Raw genomic sequence first — 9443 nt, forward strand, 5'->3', positions numbered from 1 at the left:
GAGAAATTAGGAAGTTGATTAGCAGGAACCACATCGTTGAGTGGCCGATCATCACTCAGAGCAAGAAAAGTATACTTATTGTCAGAAATCCTTACCCAAGCTCCATTGTCCGAACCATGCTTTATATTCCTAAACTGATTACCCATTCTCTTCCATACGGTCATTTTATCACCCGGATCCTTAAACACTTTAAGGTAATTATCCATGAACCATCATGTAGGCCATCTAAGAGCATCGGGGATGAAGCTGTTAGTGCCTTAGGTTTTGAGTGGCATAATGGGTCAACTGGACGGCGTCTAAGAATACAATCAATCAAGGCAACATCCATATGGGAAACCTCATCCAAATGGCCTGATCTAGGAAGTACAATACACTCTGAATAAAACGAAGTAATATCAGAGTTTGAAGACAAACACATTGAGTGCGGAAATGGATGGTACAATCATCATCAGAAAGGTCAATACGACGACATATATTCTTAACAGCGTCAATATGATCATAATCATCAAATATTAGGAGTTGTCTCAGGTGAAAAATTTTGTTGGACATCATCGGAGGTTCCTAGGATAGAGTTCAACTCTGAATCATCAATCGAAACTCATCCAACTTTGGTCATTACTCGATTCTTTTTTCTCCGCGGAAGTATCTATATTCGAGTAAAATACTTTCACCTAGTCGGGATATACATTTTCTTCATTCAAAAGGGCATTTATCTAACCAACCTCTTCCAATAATTGACATAAATTTCTATTACTAATACTAAGAGTACGAAGCCAATCCGGTAAAACGAAAAATGAAGTGAGTACCTCACGGTTCAAGAAATTGTTGTGAAATCGTTTGACCAAATGCTTGGCCGAAAAATGAGTGGACTCAAAGGTGGACTGGGTAGAAGAGCCTCTTGCTTGCCGTGACCGTTTGGTGGGTTGAACAGGTTCTTTGCCTTTTCCACGAACCGGCCATGAGCTTGACATGGTGATTTGGATTGATTTGAAGTCAAAGGAGGCAATGAGAAGGGAGATGATGAGGATTGAAATGAATATTGAGGTTCAATTTGGATCAAAACTAGCTTTAAGAGGAAAGAATTTAGAGAGAGAATTTTGTTTGAAATCTATGTGAGATTCGGATCTAATAAGTTTGATGGTGAAAATGGTTTTTGAAGATGGTTTTTGACTAAAAAATAAATGGGGAATACGATTTATGAATTGATTTGAGTTGAAAAATGAGTTGAAATAATGGATTTTGGCATGAAAGAAAGTGAGGAAGAATCGGTTTTAGACAGAAAAAGAACAACTGATTTACCGAAAGAGAGAAGAAGATGAATAGTTGATATAGGCACGAATCCGGTCAACCGAATAGAACTAACCGATTTCCGGTTTATGTCCAGAAAGGCTGAGCTTGAATCCGGCATACCTGTTGGCAATAACCGGTTGACCGGTTACTTTCAGTAAGTCCAAACTTGAAATCGATTTTTCAAAATTTATATTCGATTAACCAGTTATGGGCAGTGAGTGCATAATGAGAATTTGGTTTGCTGGATCTTTTAACCGGTTATTCGGATTGTTCCAGCATCTTGTCAACTTGAATCCAGTTTTTCGGATTGCATAACCGATTATCCGGATGTGTCCAGCAATTTGTCAAACTGAATTTGGTTTTTCGAATTGTATAACCGGTTATCTGGTTGATTAGAAGTTATAAATAGCTTAAGCTTTGAAAAACAGTTTTGAAATATGATAAGCTCTTAGACTTGTATTATACACACTAATTTAATTTTGACTTAAAAATTGATCAATTTTTAAATCATTTTGAGATTCAAAATTTTTCAATAAGCCATTTAATTCAAGAAACATAAATCCATTCAATAACAAACATATCAATCTATTTAATTCATAAAGCATAAATCCATACAAAAACAAACATATCAAGCTATTTTATTCATGAAGCATAAATCCATATAATAACAAACATACCAACTTAATTAACAAATCATAATTCGATATGCAACATTCATCATTCCAAGCTCATGTCTTATCTTTATAAAATGCTCTTCACTAAGAGGTTTTGTAAAGATATCCGCAAGTTGATTTTCCGTAGAAACAAATTTAATCATAACATCTCCTTTTTTAACATGATCTCTTCGAAAATGATGCCTAATTTCTATATGCTTAGTCCTAGAATGTTGAATTGGATTCTTGGATAGATTAATAGCACTAGTATTGTCACACAAATAGGTATTTGATCAAGATTAATATCACAGTTTCTAAGGGTTTGTTTCATCCAAAGGGCTTGTGCACAACAACTACATGTAGCAATATATTATGCCTTAATGGTTGAAAGTGCAACCGAATTTTGTTTCTTACTAAACCAAGAGACGAGTGAATGACCGAGGAAGTGACATGTTCCACTAGTATTTTTTCTATCAACCTTATATACGGCAAAGTCGGCATTCGAATAACAAGTTAAGTCAATATGAGTTCCGTTAGGATACCAAAGGCCAAGATTGATGGTGCCAATCAAATATTGAAAAATTCATTTGACAGCAAGCAAATGTGACTCTTTAGGGCACGATTGAAATCTAGCACACATGCATACACTAAACATAATATCAGGCCTACTAGCAGTCAAGTAGAGTAAGGATCCGATCATACCTCGATATGTCTTTATGTCAACCTCCTTACCCATCTTATCTTTATCTAGCTTGATTGTAGTACTCATTGGAGTGCTTTTTGCAGTTCTATTAATATAGCCAAATCTTTTGAGTAGATCTTTTACATACTTGACTTGATTTATGAAAATTTCATCCGCATTTTGTTTTATTTGCAGTCTAAGGAAGTGCTTCAACTCTCCCATCATACTCATCTCAAATTCTTTACTCATGCAAGATGAAAATTCCTTGCACATAGACTCATTAGTAGAACCAAATGTAATATCATCAACATAAATTTGAACAATAAGTATATCTTGGTTTTTATGCTTAACAAAAAAAGTGGTGTCCGCTTTTTCCATTGAAAATTTGTTATCTAACAAGAAGTTTTTAAGCCTATCATACCATGCTCTAGGTGCTTGTTTTAGTCCATACAATGCCTTAGATAACTTATACACATGATCTATAAATTTTTCATTTTCAAAACCAAGGGGTTGTTTCACATAAACTTCTTCCATAATATAACCATTTAAGAAAGCACTCTTGACACCCATTTGAAACAAAATAAAATCTTTATAACATGCAAAGGCTAAGAGCATTCTAATGGATTCTAGTCTAGCTACAGGTGCAAATGTTTCATCAAAATCAATTCCCTCTTCTTGGTTGTATCCTTGAGCTACTAATCTAGCTTTATTTCTCACAACCACACCGGATTCATCCATTTTGTTTCTAAATACCCATTTGGTGCCTATAATGGATTGATGTTCCAATTTGAGAACTAATACCCACACATTATTTCTCTCAAATTGATTCAACTCCTCTTGCAAAGGATTTTGGTTTAATTTGAGATATAAATACAGCATGCTCACATGTATTCCTAAGTGACGACCTAGTAGTTATACCTTGTGATGGATCTCCAAAAATTAAGTCCTTAGGGTGAGAAGAAACATACCTCCACTCATTGAGGAGTGTTTGAGAAATACCTTCTTGTTGTTCTATATTTGTTTGTTCTTCTTGTCTATCCTCTTGATTTTCTTGTGGTGCATTCTCTTGTATATCTTTTGATGATTCTTCTTCTAACTCTCCATCTACATCATCATTAACAACTCCTTTCTCCGTATAAGAGAGGTTAGATTCATCAAACGTAACATGCATGTATTCTTCCACAATTAAAGTTCTTTTGTTATAAACTCTATATGGTTTGCTTGAATTTGAATACCCGAGAAAGATGCCAACATCAGATTTTGGATCAAATTTACCAAGATTATCTTTTGTGCTCAAAATAAAACATTTACATCCAAAAACTTTGAAATAACCAATGTTGGGTTTTCTATATTTGCAAAGCTCATAAGGAGTTTTATTGAGATGAGGTCTAATCAACACCTGATTTAAAACATAACAAGCGGTGTTGACGGTTTCAGCTCAAAAATATTTTGGTAATGCATTTTCATTCAACATGGTCCTAGTCATTTCTTGAATAGACTTATTCTTTCTCTTAACAACCCCATTTTATTGTGGAGTCCTAGGTGATGAAAATTTATGCTCAATGCCAAAACCATTACAAAAATTTTCAAATGAATGATTTTCAAATTCTCCACCATGATCACTCCTAATGCATACAATACCATACCCTTTTTCATTTTGAACTTTCTTACAAAATAGTTTTAAAACATCAAGAGCATCATCCTTATTAGCTAAGAATAATACCCATGTGTATCTTGAAAAATCATCAACAATTACAAAGGCATAATACTTTCCACTTAGACTAGCATATCTTGAAGGTCCAAATAAATCTATATGAAGTAGTTGAAGAGGTTTTGAAGTGGAAATATGATTTTTGCTTTTGAACGAGGTTTTGATTTGTTTACCAAATTGGCATGCTTCACAAATTCTATCTTTTTTAAAACCAATTTTTGGAAGACCTTTAACTAGATTATTTTTGGAAATCTTCGAAATTAAATCCATGCTTGCAAGTCCTAATCTTCTATGCCACATGCAACCATCATCATGCAATGCCGAAAAATATTTATCATGAGTTAATGTAGATTCTATGTCAATAGTATAAACGTTACCACATCTATTCCAACAAATAAAATCTTGCCATCACATGCATTCTCAATAACACATCTAGATTTATCAAAAACAACTTTATAACCTTTATCACACAATTGACTAACACTAATCAAGTTGTGTTTCAAACTTTCAACCAAACAAACATTTTCAATCAGGATTGATGAAACTTTACCGACGTTTCCAATTCCAAGAATCTTTCCCTTTAAATTGTCTCCACCGTTTTCGATTTTGGTGAAACTTGAAAACCATGCATAGTTTCCGGTCATATGTCTTGAACAACCACTGTCCAAGTACCATTTATTTTTCTTTTTCTTCAAGCCCTGTAAGAAAAAATCTTAAGTCTTAGGTACCCAAACTTTTTTGGGTCCTTGAGTGTTAGCAATGGTTCCTTTTGGAACCCAAATACATTTGACACCATAATATGCATTTCTTTTCACTGGACATCTATATTTCATGTGACCATCTTGATTACAATAATGATAAACAATCTTATAATCACTAGTGGAGGTAGCTTTAACAAAGTAATTCTTAAAATACTTTTGCTTCAAGTTAGGCTTATACCCAACTCCTCATTTATCAAATACACATTTTTTAGAGTTAAGCATGTTATCCAACATCTTTTGTCCATTTGTAAAATTTAACACAATTTCATTTAACTCATTATTCTTCTTCTTAAGTACTTCATTCCCTTTTATCAATTCATCAACTTATGATTTTTCATGCTCATATGAAGTGCTTTGTTTTCCTTTAAAAGATGCAATCCTATCGTGCAATATCTTATTGTCTAATTCTAATTCCTTTATCTTCTCATTCAATGATTCATTGCATTTTTGCAGGCCATCCTTTTCTTTTGTAAGTTCTAGCATTTTCTTTTTAAAGCATGCATTCTTTTTACTAAATTTTATCAATTCATCATGCAATTCTTTAAAAGCATCATATAATTCATCATAGGTAGGATCACTTACTTCATTGTGTCATCATCATCTCCTATTGCCATAAGTGCTAGGTTTGATACTTCTTGCGACTCTTCTTCATCACTTGAATCTTCATCGCTATCATCCCAAGTAGTAACCATGGTTTTCTTCTTGAGTTTGTTGAGAAGTGGACACTCCGATCTTATATGGCCAGGCTTCTTGCATTCATAGCATATGATTACCTCTTTCTTCTCCTTTTGGTTCTTGAGGTTTCTAAATTTTCTTCGCTCACTGGTTTTCTTGAAAAATTTCCTGAACCTCCTTTCTAGCATAGCCAACTCCTCATCATTCGGTCACTTTCCCCATCACTTTCATATTTTGTGGCTTTAAGAACAATGCTTTTCTTCTTCTCCTCATTCCCTCTTTCAGCGTCCAAGTCTTCCTCATAAGAAATAAGAGAACCAATTAAATCATCAATAGGTAAGATGTTTAAATCTTTGGCTTCCTCAATGGCAGTTCTTTTTTGTCTTCATTCCTTAGGTAGCAACCTAATGATTTTCTTAACTTTCTCGCTATTTGAAAAAGTCTTTCCTAGGGCTCCTAGAGTGTTTACTATGTCCGCAAATCTACTATACATAGAATACACACTCTTATTTTATTCCATTTGGAACAATTCATATTGTCGAGTGTACCTACTAATTTTAGACTCTTTCATTTGATTCGTGCCTTCATAAACAACTTCAAGTTTGTGCCAAATTTCATTAGCACTTTCATAACTAGATATTCTATGAAACTCTTTCTTATCTAATGCACAAAACAAGACATTCATAACTTTAGAATTTAGATAAGCTTTTCTCTTTTCCAATTCATTCCATTCCTGTGAAGGTTTTGGAATATCTTCCCCGACTTCATTTTTAGTCAAAGGCATAAATAGACCATCACAAACAACTTCCAAAATTTCATAATTTAGTGCTTGTAAATAAATTCTCATCCTAGTTTTCCAATACGGGTAGTCATTTCCGTCAAAGAACGGTGGTTTAGTTGTGGACTGTCCTTCCCTAAAGGTTGAGTTATATTAGATTGACATTGATTTTTAGCTCTAGATGGTTAAGTCTAAACAAGAGCACCTCGCTCTGATACCAAATGAAATACAAGTTATGAAAACCCAAGAGGGGGGGTGAATTGGGTATTTAAAAAATTAAGCAAGCAAATCACACAATAATTCAATCTAATGCCTTAATGAAATCGAAAGCAATAAATTCAATAAATCACAAACATAAAAGAGTAAGGGAAGAGAACACAAACACGAGGATTTTTACGTGGTTCGACAATCCCCGCCTACGTCTACGCCTCCAAGTACACCAGGCTTGAGGATTTCACTATCCAAGCCTCCCAAGCCTTTAAACACTTACAATTGACTTCCAAAGTGTCAATGAACCTTTACAACAAGAGATTATCCCCAATCTCTTATTCCAAGTGTATCCCAATATTTACAACCTCTTAATTTGATTTTACAAAAATGATTACAAAACTTTCTCTCACACAATGTATTTGAATACAAATGAAAGCTCAATATGTGTGAATAAGTGAAATAAATACAAAGTTTATGCTCTTAGATTTGCAGAGAATTGCTCAAAATATCAATTGTTGCATTATCTAAAATGAATTTGATTTGAGTCAATTTGTAGTTGAGGAAAAAAACTAGCCGTTATTGACTTTCTGGTAATAACCGGCTTGCCGCTTTTGTGAATCTGGTTAGCCAATTCATGTTACTGTTATGTTCAAAAATTTGAATTTTTGAACATCTGGTTAGCCGCTTTCATTCCAAAGAGTTTCTGCCCATAACTGGATTGCCGCTTTGTAACATCCGATTAGCCGCTTTGCTATAGTGCTAGCTACAATGAACTATTTTCTAAAATTATAATTTTACCCCAAAACTTTCTATAACTGCATTATGGCCCAAAACATTATGAATAGTTACAAATAGGTCCAATTTCAGAATTTTTAAATAATACTTGTTATTCCCAAAATTTCTAAAATTATTATATTGCCCAAACTATGTGAAATTATGGAATAGCCCAAAAGATTTAAATATTTTAAAAAATGTCCAAATCCGAAATTCAAAAACAATATTTATTAAAATCAAAGATTGTAAAATTCTTTCATTTTAGTTCATAACTTGAAAAACAACTTAACTCCATAAAATCATTTTCTTATTATAAAAGCACAATATATAAATCTTTGTTTAACTACTCTCAATTTTCTTTAACCAAAATATGTGGTTTGTTATCATCAAAATCAATATTTATAGCCATATAGGCTAACACATCTTGTATTTTCTACGTATTTTAATAAAATTACCATTTTACCTCTAATTCAATTATGAGTGGCTAAGTTAGTTTCAAGCTTAGGTTGAAGGTGAAGTCTCAGCATGATTCATGAGCTTATTTAGGTAAGTTTATTTTATTCTCCTCTGTAATTTATATGGTTGTTTTGACTCATTGTCGACAGACAGTGTATCCTGTCTAGATTTTGCATGGTATATCGGCTCCCTAGTGAAGGATCATTACTGTTTGGCACAATAAGCACTTAGTACCATATTAATTAGATAGAAAATTCACCTCTAGTATTTTGTGGGTCATCTTGACGCAGTGTCGACAGAGAGTGTATCTAAGCTATTTAATTAATGGTCTTGCCACATTGTCGATAGAAGAATTACTATCGTCTGGCACAATATGTTCTTGACACCACACTTAGTGGAAGATCATTACCTTTAGCACATTGAGTGCTTGATACCATATTTATTAGAGTAAAGATTATAAGGAGTTGAAATACCCCCTCATGAATTAATCAGAGCTAAAAAAGAAATATTAAGCCTATAGTGAATGTTTAAGTATAATCCAGAGACTCAAGCATTTCATTTGTATTGGTTTCATCTTTAATACATTTTTGCCATTTTATTTTAAATCTTAAGATAAAAAAAATTCACTTCCAACCAACTCACATTTACACCTAGAAAATTAACCCTACGCATAATTAAATCTACCTCCTCATGGGACCGACACTCGTCACCACAAACTCTATTCTACAATAGATTTGTGTGCTTGCCAGTACAATAAAATTTGCACAATAGAAAACTTATAACCATAGAGGATTTTAATTTGAACAATGATAGGCATAACATATTGATATATTTCTCCTCTAATTGTATACTTATTAGTCTCTTTTATTTATAAGTCATATAGTCTCTTTTATCTATAATTTTAGTTAATTAGTCTATTTTTATTAAATAGGGTAATAAATTGAATATTAAAAAATAAATTGTTCTTAAAGAAACCAAATTAAAGTGAGGCTAAAGATTATGTAGATTTCTCATTATTGGGCTTAAGGCTAAATTGGAATGAAATTTATTGTCCTAATTTGCAAGAAGGGCACGTGAAGAACAATAAGAAGTAAGTGGCTTTTGATTTGAAATCGACATGGAGAGCGCATGAGAGGCAGCAGCTGACTTCATCAACATATATACATATATAAGCAAACTTTTGAAGAGAGATTGATTAATACAAAAGAGAATAATTAGAAGCGGTCAAAAGCAATTGGAGCGGCAACCACGAGTTTGAGAAGAGCCAGCCATATAGATTTATTTTCCATGACTGGTTTTATCTAATCTTTTATTCCAATTCAATTATGTGTACCTAAATTTCTATAGTATGGTTAAGGATGATGCCTATTCAATAAAATAAGTTACTTTTACTTTGTTAATTCTTATATTTGTGCTTTAATGTTTAAGGTTCTTGTTTCACATATTTGGTTGA

Source organism: Citrus sinensis, chromosome 1 (assembly GCF_022201045.2).
Source record: "Citrus sinensis cultivar Valencia sweet orange chromosome 1, DVS_A1.0, whole genome shotgun sequence".
Classification (NCBI taxonomy): domain Eukaryota; kingdom Viridiplantae; phylum Streptophyta; class Magnoliopsida; order Sapindales; family Rutaceae; genus Citrus; species Citrus sinensis.